The sequence below is a fragment of the Trichomycterus rosablanca genome, chromosome 10, assembly GCF_030014385.1.
Source record: "Trichomycterus rosablanca isolate fTriRos1 chromosome 10, fTriRos1.hap1, whole genome shotgun sequence".
Taxonomy (NCBI): Eukaryota; Metazoa; Chordata; class Actinopteri; order Siluriformes; family Trichomycteridae; genus Trichomycterus; species Trichomycterus rosablanca.
The window spans coordinates 1967501-1982354 of record NC_085997.1 but is presented as its reverse complement, the minus strand read 5'-3'; the positions used below and the strand labels follow the sequence as shown (position 1 = coordinate 1982354).

Genomic DNA, 14854 nt, shown 5'->3' with positions numbered 1-14854 from the left:
AACAGAATGGATGGAGGACAGTAGTTGACAGGATGGATGGAGAACAGTAGTTGACAGGATGGATGGAGGACAGTAGTTGAGTGGATGGATAAAGGACAGTAGTTGACAGGATGGATAAAGGACAGTAGTTGACAGGATGGATGGAGGACAGTAGTAAACAGGATGGATGGAGGACAGTAGTTTAGTGGATGGATGGAGGACAGTAGTTTAGTGGATGGATGGAGGACAGTAGTAAACAGGATGGATGGAGGACAGTAGTTGAGTGGATGGATGGAGGACAGTAGTTTAGTGGATGGATGGAGGACAGTAGTAAACAGGATGGATGGAGGACAGTAGTAAACAGGATGGATGGAGGACAGTAGTTGAGTGGATGGATGGAGGACAGTAGTTTAGTGGATGGATGGAGGACAGTAGTAAACAGGATGGATGGAGGACAGTAGTTTAGTGGATGGATGGAGGACAGTAGTAAACAGGATGGATGGAGGACAGTAGTTGAGTGGATGGATGGAGGACAGTAGTTTAGTGGATGGATGGAGGACAGTAGTAAACAGGATGGATGGAGGACAGTAGTTGACAGGATGGATGGAGGACAGTAGTTTAGTGGATGGATGGAGGACAGTAGTAAACAGGATGGATGGAGGACAGTAGTTGACAGGATGGATGGAGGACAGTAGTTTAGTGGATGGATGGAGGACAGTAGTAAACAGGATGGATGGAGGACAGTAGTTTAGTGGATGGATGGAGGACAGTAGTAAACAGGATGGATGGAGGACAGTAGTTGAGTGGATGGATGGAGGACAGTAGTTTAGTGGATGGATGGAGGACAGTAGTAAACAGGATGGATGGAGGACAGTAGTTTAGTGGATGGATGGAGGACAGTAGTAAACAGGATGGATGGAGGACAGTAGTTTAGTGGATGGATGGAGGACAGTAGTTGACAGGATGGATGGAGGACAGTAGTTGACAGGATGGATGGAGGACAGTAGTAAACAGGATGGATGGAGGACAGTAGTTTAGTGGATGGATGGAGGACAGTAGTAAACAGGATGGATGGAGGACAGTAGTTGAGTGGATGGATGGAGGACAGTAGTTTAGTGGATGGATAGAGGACAGTAGTAAACAGGATGGATGGAGGACAGTAGTTGACAGGATGGATGGAGGACAGTAGTTTAGTGGATGGATGGAGGACAGTAGTAAACAGGATGGATGGAGGACAGTAGTTTAGTGGATGGATGGAGGACAGTAGTAAACAGGATGGATGGAGGACAGTAGTTTAGTGGATGGATGGAGGACAGTAGTAAACAGGATGGATGGAGGACAGTAGTTGAGTGGATGGATGGAGGACAGTAGTTTAGTGGATGGATGGAGGACAGTAGTAAACAGGATGGATGGAGGACAGTAGTTTAGTGGATGGATGGAGGACAGTAGTAAACAGGATGGATGGAGGACAGTAGTTTAGTGGATGGATGGAGGACAGTAGTTGACAGGATGGATGGAGGACAGTAGTAGACAGGATGGATGGAGGACAGTAGTTGACAGGATGGATGGAGGACAGTAGTAAACAGGATGGATGGAGGACAGTAGTTGAGTGGATGGATGGAGGACAGTAGTTTAGTGGATGGATGGAGGACAGTAGTAAACAGGATGGATGGAGGACAGTAGTTGAGTGGATGGATGGAGGACAGTAGTTGAGTGGATGGATAGAGGACAGTAGTTAACAGGATGGATGGAGGACAGTAGTTGAGTGGATGGATGGAGGACAGTAGTTGAGTGGATGGATGGAGGACAATAGTTGGCTGGATGGAGGACAAACTGCCAAGTCCAGTATACAACATCTTTTTCTACCATAATCCCAGTTTCATTTCTCCAGCTCCTCTCCCTGAGCTCCATTAATCAAAGCTAAACCACATTTGCTTGGTTTCTATGCTAGAAAGCTAATTGCTATCTGCTGTAAGAGTAAAGCATTAGGTTTAGTACTGATGTTGTGGTTCGTGTTTGAATGATGTTTATGGATCGTATTCGGCAGTATTATCAGGGGCGGTTCAGCTCGAGCGTGTGCTAATGTTTTATGATCACTAATCCATTTTAAGAAACTGTCCTATCCTGGCACTGCTAGATGGAACCCCTACTCTACTGTATGGAACTCCACTTTACAGTCTCATTCAGATGCCCAGATCGGAGAATAAATGCGTTGAGGAGTTGTGGTTCAGTGCCAGGAGGGACTGTCTGAAGATAAAAGCTTGATTGGAAGGAGGCTCTTAGCTTAATAAGCTGTTGGAAGGCTTGGAATTATGGGTTTGGCTCAATTCCTAAAGGTTTGAATGGTCTTCCTGTTCTGAGATAAATGTCTACTTGTGGTTTATAGCAAAAAAGCGCCAGTCTGAAAGGATTAGGGTTAATTATTGCAGTGGTGCCACGCATTGGTGCAATAATGTCCGTAACAGAATGTTTTAGAATAAAGGAGGCTTAGGCTTCAGTGCTGTATGGCGTGAAAGAAAATGACTTAGTCCTACAGTTTAAGAACAAATTTACAGTCACATTTACAGTCCATAACATTATTAAAATATTCAGAGAATCCAGAGACAGGACAAGGCCAAAAACCAACATCGAATGTCCTCTGACAGTTCTGCATTCTAAACCGACACGCTTCCGTAACGAACAGAACCACATGGACTCTGGGATGCTTCGGAAAACCCTGGTCAGTAAACACGGTTCATCACTACACAAAGCAGAAGCCAAATATCAACAACATCCAGAAATGCCACCGACTTCTCTGTGCCCAAACTCATTGCATCAGTGCCAGTAGTACATCAGTAAATGCTGCATTAATGCAGAGAAGCAACATATCCTTCCATTTAAATTACATTAACACCTGGTATGTCTTAGCAAGACGATGCCAAGCCACCCTCTGCATGTGTTGCAAATGTATGTCTTTGCAGTAAGATTGCAGATGCTAGACTAGCCTGTCTGCAGTTCAGACCTATCGCCTACTGAAAACGTGGTGGATTGAGCAGCTGAATTGTTTTATGAAGCAAGAACAAAAGAAAAAAATCACTTTCACGCCTACAGTTTTGGTGTCGAGTTGGTGTACTCAGTTCCCAAACCTCTACAGAACATTGTTAAAAGTAACGCAGGAGGAAACACGCCCCTCTCCCAACTTTCTTGGAGTTGGTGTTACATGAGTAAAAGGAAGAAAGTCCATGTACCGTGTTGTTAGAGAACAGAAAGTCAAAAGTGGGATCATCAATAGTGTGCTGAGGGTCGACGGCGAGTGATTAAAGGTGTTGATTGAAGGTGCGACAGGCAGGAAAGGTTGATTTGTTTGTGTAGGATTACAGGTGTGTACACGTGTGAGTGTGTGTGTGTGTGTGAAATGTAATTGGTGTTCTGTACAATGGCAGCACACCTGACAACAAGTGCAGTGTACACAAACTGCTCATTTATTTGATGGATTAAAAAAAGGATGTTCATGATTAGTTAAATATCGAAAATACACATTTTTTAAAACCGATACACTATATGGCCATAATTATGTGGACATAGACACCAGTACGACCAGCAGATTCCAATCAATTCCTACAGGCGTCCAAAATGTTGTCAGTGATTTATAAACCCCCCTTACTGCACCCTGGATTGGGTCAGGACTTAAACAATGGAGGTTGTATTCATGTCACTTGTAAAAATTCACAGTTTGATGATGTAACACTGCAGCAGTAAAAGTCATGAAGGTTGTTATTTTAGAAGAACCATAAATGTGTTTGTTTGGATGGAGGTGGGGCATTGAAGGGTCCTGCATTAGAGTTAATCTCCATGCACAGAGAGATCAGGATGTTTAATCTCTCTGCCGTCATCCCATTATCTCTCTGTATCCTCACATCTGTATCTCCACACTGATCTTTCATTGGTCCTTTTAATCTTCCTCTGTATCTCTGTTTCTGCACCCATACATCACCCATTCTCACCCTGCCAGCTTCACATCACCCATTCTCACCCTACCAGCTTCACATCACCCATTCTCACCCTGCCAGCTTCACATCACCCATTCTCACCCTGCCAGCTTCACATCACCCATTCTCACCCTACCAGCTTTACATCACCCATTCTCACCCTGCCAGCTTCACATCACCCATTCTCACCCTACCAGCTTCACATCACCCATTCTCACCCTGCCAGCTTCACATCACCCATTCTCACCCTGCCAGCTTCACATCACCCATTCTCACCCTACCAGCTTTACATCACCCATTCTCACCCTGCCAGCTTCACATCACCCATTCTCACCCTACCAGCTTCACATCACCCATTCTCACCCTGCCAGCTTCACATCACCCATTCTCACCCTGCCAGCTTCACATCACCCATTCTCACCCTACCAGCTTTACATCACCCATTCTCACCCTGCCAGCTTCACATCACCCATTCTCACCCTACCAGCTTCACATCACCCATTCTCACCCTGCCAGCTTCACATCACCCATTCTCACCCTGCCAGCTTCACATCACCCATTCTCACCCTACCAGCTTCACATCACCCATTCTCACCCTGCCAGCTTCACATCACCCATTCTCACCCTGCCAGCTTCACATCACCCATTCTCACCCTACCAGCTTTACATCACCCATTCTCACCCTGCCAGCTTCACATCACCCATTCTCACCCTACCAGCTTCACATCACCCATTCTCACCCTGCCAGCTTCACATCACCCATTCTCACCCTACCAGCTTCACATCACCCATTATCACCCTACCAGCTTCACATCACCCATTATCACCCTACCAGCTTCACATCACCCATTCTCACCTACCAGCTTCACATCACCCATTCTCACCCTACCAGCTTCACATCACCCATTCTCACCTACCAGCTTCACATCACCCATTATCACCCTACCAGCTTCACATCACCCATTCTCACCCTACCAGCTTCACATCACCCATTCTCACCCTGCCAGCTTCACATCACCCATTCTCACCCTACCAGCTTTACATCACCCATTCTCACCCTACCAGCTTCACATCACCCATTCTCACCTACCAGCTTCACATCACCCATTCTCACCCTGCCAGCTTTACATCACCCATTCTCACCCTGCCAGCTTTACATCACCCATTCTCACCCTACCAGCTTCACATCACCCATTCTCACCCTGCCAGCTTCACATCACCCATTCTCACCCTACCAGCTTCACATCACCCATTCTCACCCTGCCAGCTTCACATCACCCATTCTCACCCTACCAGCTTTACATCACCCATTCTCACCCTGCCAGCTTCACATCACCCATTCTCACCCTACCAGCTTTACATCACCCATTCTCACCCTGCCAGCTTCACATCACCCATTCTCACCTACCAGCTTCACATCACCCATTCTCACCCTGCCAGCTTTACATCACCCATTCTCACCCTGCCAGCTTCACATCACCCATTCTCACCCTACCAGCTTTACATCACCCATTCTCACCCTGCCAGCTTCACATCACCCATTCTCACCTACCAGCTTCACATCACCCATTCTCACCCTGCCAGCTTTACATCACCCATTCTCACCCTGCCAGCTTCACATCACCCATTCTCACCCTACCAGCTTCACATCACCCATTATCACCCTACCAGCTTCACATCACCCATTCTCACCCTACCAGCTTCACATCACCCATTCTCACCCTGCCAGCTTCACATCACCCATTCTCACCCTACCAGCTTTACATCACCCATTCTCACCCTGCCAGCTTCACATCACCCATTATCACCCTACCAGCTTCACATCACCCATTCTCACCCTACCAGCTTCACATCACCCATTCTCACCCTACCAGCTTCACATCACCCATTCTCACCCTGCCAGCTTCACATCACCCATTCTCACCCTACCAGCTTTACATCACCCATTCTCACCCTACCAGCTTCACATCACCCATTCTCACCTACCAGCTTCACATCACCCATTCTCACCCTGCCAGCTTTACATCACCCATTCTCACCGTGCCAGCTTCACATCACGCATTCTCACCCTACCAGCTTCACATCACCCATTCTCACCCTACCAGCTTCACATCACGCATTCTCACCCTACCAGCCTCACATCATCCATTCTCACCCTACCAGCCTCACATCACCCATTCTCACCCTACCAGCCTCACATCACCCATTCTCACCCTACCGGCTTCACATCACCCATTCTCACCCTACCGGCTTCACATCACCCATTCTCACCCTACCAGCTTCACATCACCCATTCTCACCCTGCCGGCTTCACATCACCCATTCTCACCCTACCAGCTTCACATCACCCATTCTCACCCTGCCAGCTTCACATCACCCATTCTCACCCTACCAGCTTTACATCACCCATTCTCACCCTGCCAGCTTCACATCACCCATTCTCACCCTACCAGCTTTACATCACCCATTCTCACCCTGCCAGCTTCACATCACCCATTCTCACCCTGCCAGCTTCACATCACCCATTCTCACCCTACCAGCTTCACATCACCCATTATCACCCTACCAGCTTCACATCACCCATTCTCACCCTACCAGCTTCACATCACCCATTATCACCCTACCAGCTTCACATCACCCATTCTCACCCTGCCAGCTTTACATCACCCATTCTCACCCTACCAGCTTCACATCACCCATTCTCACCCTGCCAGCTTCACATCACCCATTCTCACCCTACCAGCTTTACATCACCCATTCTCACCCTACCAGCTTCACATCACCCATTCTCACCTACCAGCTTCACATCACCCATTCTCACCCTGCCAGCTTTACATCACCCATTCTCACCCTGCCAGCTTTACATCACCCATTCTCACCCTACCAGCTTCACATCACCCATTCTCACCCTGCCAGCTTCACATCACCCATTCTCACCCTACCAGCTTCACATCACCCATTCTCACCCTGCCAGCTTCACATCACCCATTCTCACCCTACCAGCTTTACATCACCCATTCTCACCCTGCCAGCTTCACATCACCCATTCTCACCCTACCAGCTTTACATCACCCATTCTCACCCTGCCAGCTTCACATCACCCATTCTCACCTACCAGCTTCACATCACCCATTCTCACCCTGCCAGCTTTACATCACCCATTCTCACCCTGCCAGCTTCACATCACGCATTCTCACCCTACCAGCTTCACATCACCCATTCTCACCCTACCAGCTTCACATCACGCATTCTCACCCTACCAGCCTCACATCATCCATTCTCACCCTACCAGCCTCACATCACCCATTCTCACCCTACCAGCCTCACATCACCCATTCTCACCCTACCGGCTTCACATCACCCATTCTCACCCTACCGGCTTCACATCACCCATTCTCACCCTACCAGCTTCACATCACCCATTCTCACCCTGCCGGCTTCACATCACCCATTCTCACCCTACCAGCTTCACATCACCCATTATCACCCTACCAGCTTCACATCACCCATTCTCACCCTGCCAGCTTCACATCACCCATTCTCACCCTACCAGCTTTACATCACCCATTCTCACCCTGCCAGCTTCACATCACCCATTCTCACCCTACCAGCTTTACATCACCCATTCTCACCCTGCCAGCTTCACATCACCCATTCTCACCCTGCCAGCTTCACATCACCCATTCTCACCCTACCAGCTTCACATCACCCATTATCACCCTACCAGCTTCACATCACCCATTCTCACCCTACCAGCTTCACATCACCCTGCCAGCTTCACATCACCCATTATCACCCTACCAGCTTCACATCACCCATTCTCACCCTACCAGCTTCACATCACCCATTCTCACCCTACCAGCTTCACATCACCCATTCTCACCCTGCCAGCTTCACATCACCCATTCTCACCCTACCAGCTTCACATCACCCATTCTCACCCTACCAGCTTCACATCACCCATTCTCACCTACCAGCTTCACATCACCCATTCTCACCCTGCCAGCTTTACATCACCCATTCTCACCCTGCCGGCTTCACATCACCCATTCTCACCCTGCTGGCTTCACATCACCCATTCTCACCCTGCCGGCTTCACATCACCCATTCTCACCTACCATCTTCACATCACCCATTCTCACCCTACCAGCCTCACATCACCCATTCTCACCCTACCAGCTTCACATCACCCATTCTCACCCTACCAGCTTCACATCACGCATTCTCACCCTACCAGCCTCACATCACCCATTCTCACCCTACCAGCTTCACATCACCCATTCTCACCCTACCAGCTTCACATCACCCATTCTCACCCTACCAGCCTCACATCACCCATTCTCACCCTACCAGCCTCACATCACCCATTCTCACCTACCAGCTTCACATCACCCATTCTCACCCTGCCAGCTTTACATCACCCATTCTCACCCTACCAGCTTCACATCACCCATTATCACCCTACCAGCTTCACATCACCCATTCTCACCCTGCCAGCTTCACATCACCCATTCTCACCCTACCAGCTTTACATCACCCATTCTCACCCTGCCAGCTTCACATCACCCATTCTCACCCTACCAGCTTTACATCACCCATTCTCACCCTGCCAGCTTCACATCACCCATTCTCACCTACCAGCTTCACATCACCCATTCTCACCCTGCCAGCTTTACATCACCCATTCTCACCCTGCCAGCTTCACATCACCCATTCTCACCCTACCAGCTTCACATCACCCATTCTCACCCTACCAGCTTCACATCACGCATTCTCACCCTACCAGCCTCACATCATCCATTCTCACCCTACCAGCCTCACATCACCCATTCTCACCCTACCAGCTTCACATCACCCATTCTCACCCTACCGGCTTCACATCACCCATTCTCACCCTACCGGCTTCACATCACCCATTCTCACCCTGCCGGCTTTACATCACCCATTCTCACCCTGCCAGCTTCACATCACCCATTCTCACCTACCAGCTTCACATCACCCATTCTCACCCTACCAGCCTCACATCACCCATTCTCACCCTGCCGGCTTCACATCACCCATTCTCACCTACCAGCTTCACATCACCCATTCTCACCCTACCAGCCTCACATCACCCATTCTCACCCTGCCGGCTTCACATCACCCATTCTCACCTACCAGCTTCACATCACCCATTCTCACCCTGCTGGCTTCACATCACCCATTCTCACCCTGCTGGCTTCACATCACCCATTCTCACCCTGCCGGCTTCACATCACCCATTCTCACCTACCATCTTCACATCACCCATTCTCACCCTACCAGCCTCACATCACCCATTCTCACCCTACCAGCTTCACATCACCCATTCTCACCCTACCAGCTTCACATCACGCATTCTCACCCTACCAGCCTCACATCACCCATTCTCACCCTACCAGCTTCACATCACCCATTCTCACCTACCAGCTTCACATCACCCATTCTCACCCTGCTGGCTTCACATCACCCATTCTCACCCTGCTGGCTTCACATCACCCATTCTCACCCTGCCGGCTTCACATCACCCATTCTCACCTACCATCTTCACATCACCCATTCTCACCCTACCAGCCTCACATCACCCATTCTCACCCTACCAGCTTCACATCACCCATTCTCACCCTACCAGCTTCACATCACGCATTCTCACCCTACCAGCCTCACATCACCCATTCTCACCCTACCAGCTTCACATCACCCATTCTCACCCTACCAGCCTCACATCACCCATTCTCACCCTACCAGCTTCACATCACCCATTCTCACCCTACCAGCTTCACATCACCCATTCTTCACATCACCCAGCCCTAGAGAGATGAGAGGATTGGGCCAGGTGGATAGCTCCAGAAACAGAGAGAATGAGCCATGTGGATAGCCTATTTGGGTGTATCCAGCCCTATAAAAGACGATCAGACTGGGCAGGGGCTTGGACTGGGTGAGATCAGGGAGATGAGATGCAGGTTATTTGATGAACATAGACAGGTATTATTTATGATAGTGGTATTTCATTTGTGCAGGTTAGGGTTGTGTCTACAGCGCACTATACCATGTGTTGCGTACCGTGTGTTTATCAGAGCGACTCGACACCTTAATAATGGATGAAGCCGGCCGATTATTTTCCATGATGGGAAAAGCTATTGTCACTGGGTGACCGTGAGAAAAGTCCAGCATGCATTTTTAATTTCACGGCGGCAGAAACGAGAAAATAAAAACAGTCGCCCACGCGGGCTTCGTTCAGACGACGGACGTGCTCGCGCCGCTGCACACAGAACTACGCAAAACTCCCGCGTTCACGTGTTTATTTACTTATCTCTCCTCCTCTGTCTGATCATCACAAGGACGTGCTCTTTCAAAGCTGTTTCCATGGCGACCAAAAACACTCATCATCCTCTTTCAACCATCAGGGGGAACAAGTTCATCAACACCAAATAACAGAGGCGATATCACATTCTGAAAATATAAATCAACGCTTGAATCACTAATCCAGTTCTAATCCATTTTTCGGTCCGATGCTGTTAATTAGATCCAGAAAGTGTTGGATGTATTTCAGAATTTTCTCTTCAAGAATTCAAGAAAAGCGCTAAATAACGTCAAGCACCTTTTTATCATCATTTGTTTTATTTATGCATTTTTTCCCTTTTTCTCCCGACTTCGGCGCGTCACGCTTCCTCTCCACTAACGCCGATCCCCGCTCTGAGTGAGGAGAACGAAGCTAACCCACGCCCCCTCCGTCACGTGTGCAGCAGCCGTATGCGTCTTGTCACCTACACCTGACGAGTGCGTACGCGTATCAGCACTGTGTACGGAGAGACACACCCTGATCGATGCACTCTTTCCCCGTCTCTGTGCAGGCAGCAGAGGTCGTAGTTGCGTCGATCATGAGAGAGTCCCGATCCGGCTCAATACCCCACACCTATCTGAACAACAGGCCAATCGTTGTTCACGTGGCCGCTCAGCCCAGCCGGCAGGCAGAGCCGAGACTCGATACTAGGGATGTAATGATTCACCACAATACAGTTTATAACCGATTCCACGATTCAAATCAATTTGACCTGTAAATTGAATTCGATATTCACTTTAATCAGCAGAGGGCGCTGGCGCTATACACCTCGCCTTGATGACGTCACCGGCGCTATACGCCTGGTTGCCAGATTCAGGGTTTTTCAGCCAAATTGGGCTTAATTCAAAATTGTTTTGCATAGTTTGTACCTACCTCAGAAATAAAAGCATTCATTATTTAGATAAATAAAAGATAAGCACAAATACAGGATTATATTTTCTTTTTTTAAAAGAAATAATAAAAGGAAACTAATTTGTCTTCAATTAGGGATGCACCGATCCAACTTTTTCAGTTCCGATACCGATCCGATACATATACGTTGCATATCGGCCGATACCCGATACCGATCCGATACCATTGTTGAATTAATAAACCGTATACTTTATTATGTGGGAAAGACTTAAGGCATCAGGATCGACTTAAACATGACTAAGTTTGCAAAACAAAATATAATTAACACAGATATAAATGTATTGAACTGCTATTTATTTGTCAATAAAATAATAAACAGGCATCTTAATATTTCAGTGTTATTTTCACTCGACGAGTGAGCATCCGACGCTGCCTTGGTGACCAAATCAATCCCAGAGTTATTATCAAACGTAAATAAAATATTACTGATTTTTAACTTGTATAAACTTATACCGAGTGTTTTTATTTGCAAGTTCGAGCTTGTCAGGAAATGTAACGGTTATCGGTACATGAAGGGAAATGTTATATTGACGTTAGCGTTAGCGCTGTGCTACCTCAGTTCATTGTTTTTAATGGCAAGATGCTAAATGCTAAACCCGATGGAATCGCGTTCGAATAACCTGATTTATGAGTTGATGACTTATTAGAATCCTCTCTACTGAGGCAGCCGCTTATGTAGGCAGTAAGGCAGCGAGGTGGCTCACTAGGTTTTCGAACACACCCATAATGTAGCTGCTGACGATGAGAAAAACATTAGTAGCTTAAATAACTTTTTCAAATAAACTTATCCGTAAATATTTAGTGCAAACAGTAATTCAAAATAAAATATAGCAGCTAAACATGAGTAATAAACATGTTGCCATCGAACTTGTTAGCATAGCAAGCGTGAAATACCTCCATGCAGCTGACTCTTTGGCTCGCTCCATGTTGCTCTTTTTGTTTGTGTTATACGCCGTACGTCAGCAGCGCGTCCTGTATGGGCTTAGCACGCGTCGCAAACGAACTAAACTGAACGTATCGGACCCATGGATCGGCCTGATTATCCGATATCCGATCCATCTCATTTTGGTAATATCGGGACCGATATCCGATCTTAATATCGGATCGGTGCATCCCTATCTTCAATTTCAGTTTTAAAAAAATCGGGGAAAAAATCGTATCGTGAACCCAGTATCGTGAATCGCATCGTATCGTGGGTAGAGTGTATCGTTACATCCCTACTCGATACGATGTATTTTAGATCCCAGCTCTGTTTTTTTCAGCGTGTGTTACCACGTGTGTGTTTATTAGCTGATTATTGATTCCTTTTGCTGATCCTCGTGCTAAATACACTTTACACTCATGCTGAGTAACTGGGAGGTTAGGGTAGGCTAATACTAGCTAGATAGAGGATTGAAGCCAGTTTGATTACACGGACCAAACACGTCCAGATACTTTTGGCATGATTAAAACTTAGAGCAAACATGAAAGATGATTAAAGATTTAGTTTAGAGCTCTTTATTGCTTGCACTTCTTTGTCAGGTATTGATGCTCCTCAGGATAAAAGTGTTCAAACACAACACTGAATGTTTTAGGTAATAAACCTGACTGAACCCTGTTCGATTGGTTCCATATTGGAGGTATCTCACCACCCATCTGAATCAGACTAACACTGATGGGCAGGTTCTTGTGGGTTAACATGAGGGACAGATACACAATGAAAGATAATCAGCTGGCTGCAGTTACGACTGCTCTCATGGGTACAATTACAAAGGTCAGGGGGCAAGAGGTCAACTCTATTTAGTCATATCAAATGACCATCGCAGGGCACACACACACACACACACACACCCATTCACTTATAGGGTAATTCGGTGTCTCCAATCAACCTGACTGCTTTTTGGACTGTGGGAGGAAACCGGAGCTCCCGGAGGAAACCCCACACAGACACGTGGAGAACATGCAAACTCCGCACAGAAAGGATCGAACCCAGGACCTTCTTGCTGTGAGGCGACAGTGATACCCACTTGGCCAAATTAATTGTATAAAGGATATTATATGCTTATGTGCTTATTTTGCGGCAACAATTTAGGGATGGCCCTTTCTTGTTCCAGCATGACTCCAGATCCTGCACAGAGCCCTGACCTCAGCCCCACTCGTCAGATTTGGAATGAACTGGAACATCAGCTGAGGCTTTCTTTTCCAGAGGCACAAATTCCCACAGACATACTTCTTGAGAGAAGTCTTCTCAAAATCGCATAAAGGTCACTCTATTTTCACAAGCTTACGCTCAGGTATCATTCTGGCCATATAGTGTAGACCTTGGAGAAACAGTTATGCCGTTTCTTCTGGTTTTTGGGGGGTGGGGTAGCAGTTCCCGGGGCTGGCAGGGTATTATCGGATGGTTTGAATGCACGTGGCATTGTTGGGGATGGGCATCGACATGCTATAACACCAGTCAGTGTAACAGATCAAGTCTAATTAGAAACAATGACCTTGAATTTTGCAGAAGTGGGCAGGGCGTGGCACTGTGATCGATGTGAAACGTCGATCAATGACGACTGAGCTCACGTTATAAAATAATGCCAATAATAAACCGCTTTATGTCAAACCTAAATGTGTGTAGTGTGTTTGTGCTTCCTAACGGTCTTACACACACACGCACACACACACCTACACACACCTGCCGAGCTAGATTAAGATTCTGTTACTATGGCTACAGACGAGACCAGCTAAACACACGCCGACGCCCGATTTCCGCTGGCAAAGGGAGAGGGTGCGAGCGCAAGCGCGCGCACGTTAGTGTATCAGTGTGATGAGCTCCATTCATCCCACAGCGGCTGCGGATGAATCACGTCATTCTAACAGCACGCCACACACACGTGTGCACGCCGCCATGCATGCATGCATGCACTCACACGCCCTCACGGTGACACTACAGACAACCACCGTACCTTCCGGCTTAGAGCTTTGTGTGAAACCTGCATGTGTGTGTGTGTGTGTGTGTGTGTCGCTGTCTAAAAGCCAGACATGCGAGGGATGTTTATTAGATGCGCGAACACACACACCCCCATTAACGGAACATATGCTGTAGCAACCACATGCTGCACACGCTCGGTAGAACTGAACCTGTTAACTCAAGTCTCGCATCTAGGACACCAATGACGAGGACCAAATCGTTCCGATCAGTCAACTGGGGTCACAAAGAATAAGTGGTTTTACAGGCGACCGTGGTGATTACCAACGCGTGCATCATGTACAACCACCTCCTTGTTTCTACACTTACCACATAGAAGCACTTTGTAGTTCTACAATCACTGACTGTAGTCCATCTGTTTCTCTACATACCTTTTTAGCCTGCTTTCATGCTGTTCTTCAATGGTCAGGACCCCCACAGGACCCCCACAGAGCAGGTATTATTTAGGTGCTGGATGATTCTCAGCACGGCAGTGACACTGACATGGTGCTGGTGTGTTAGTGTGTGTCGTGCTGGTACGAGTGGATTTTTAAACCCCGTGTCCACTCACTGTCCACTCGATCAGACACGCCTACCTAGTCGGTCCACCTTGTAGACGTAAGGTCGGAGACGATCGCTCATCATCTATTGCTGCTGTTTGTGTCGGTCGTCTTCTAGACCTTCATCGGTGGTCACGGG

At 47.6% G+C, this 14854-nt stretch overlaps 1 protein-coding gene across 6 annotated transcripts in view; it reads right to left on the bottom strand.

The window, feature by feature from the left end:
- The window catches only part of LOC134321132 (calcium-activated potassium channel subunit alpha-1-like), a 66945-nt gene that overhangs the window by 37482 nt on the left and 14609 nt on the right, over window positions 1-14854 (bottom strand). The window lies entirely within an intron of this gene.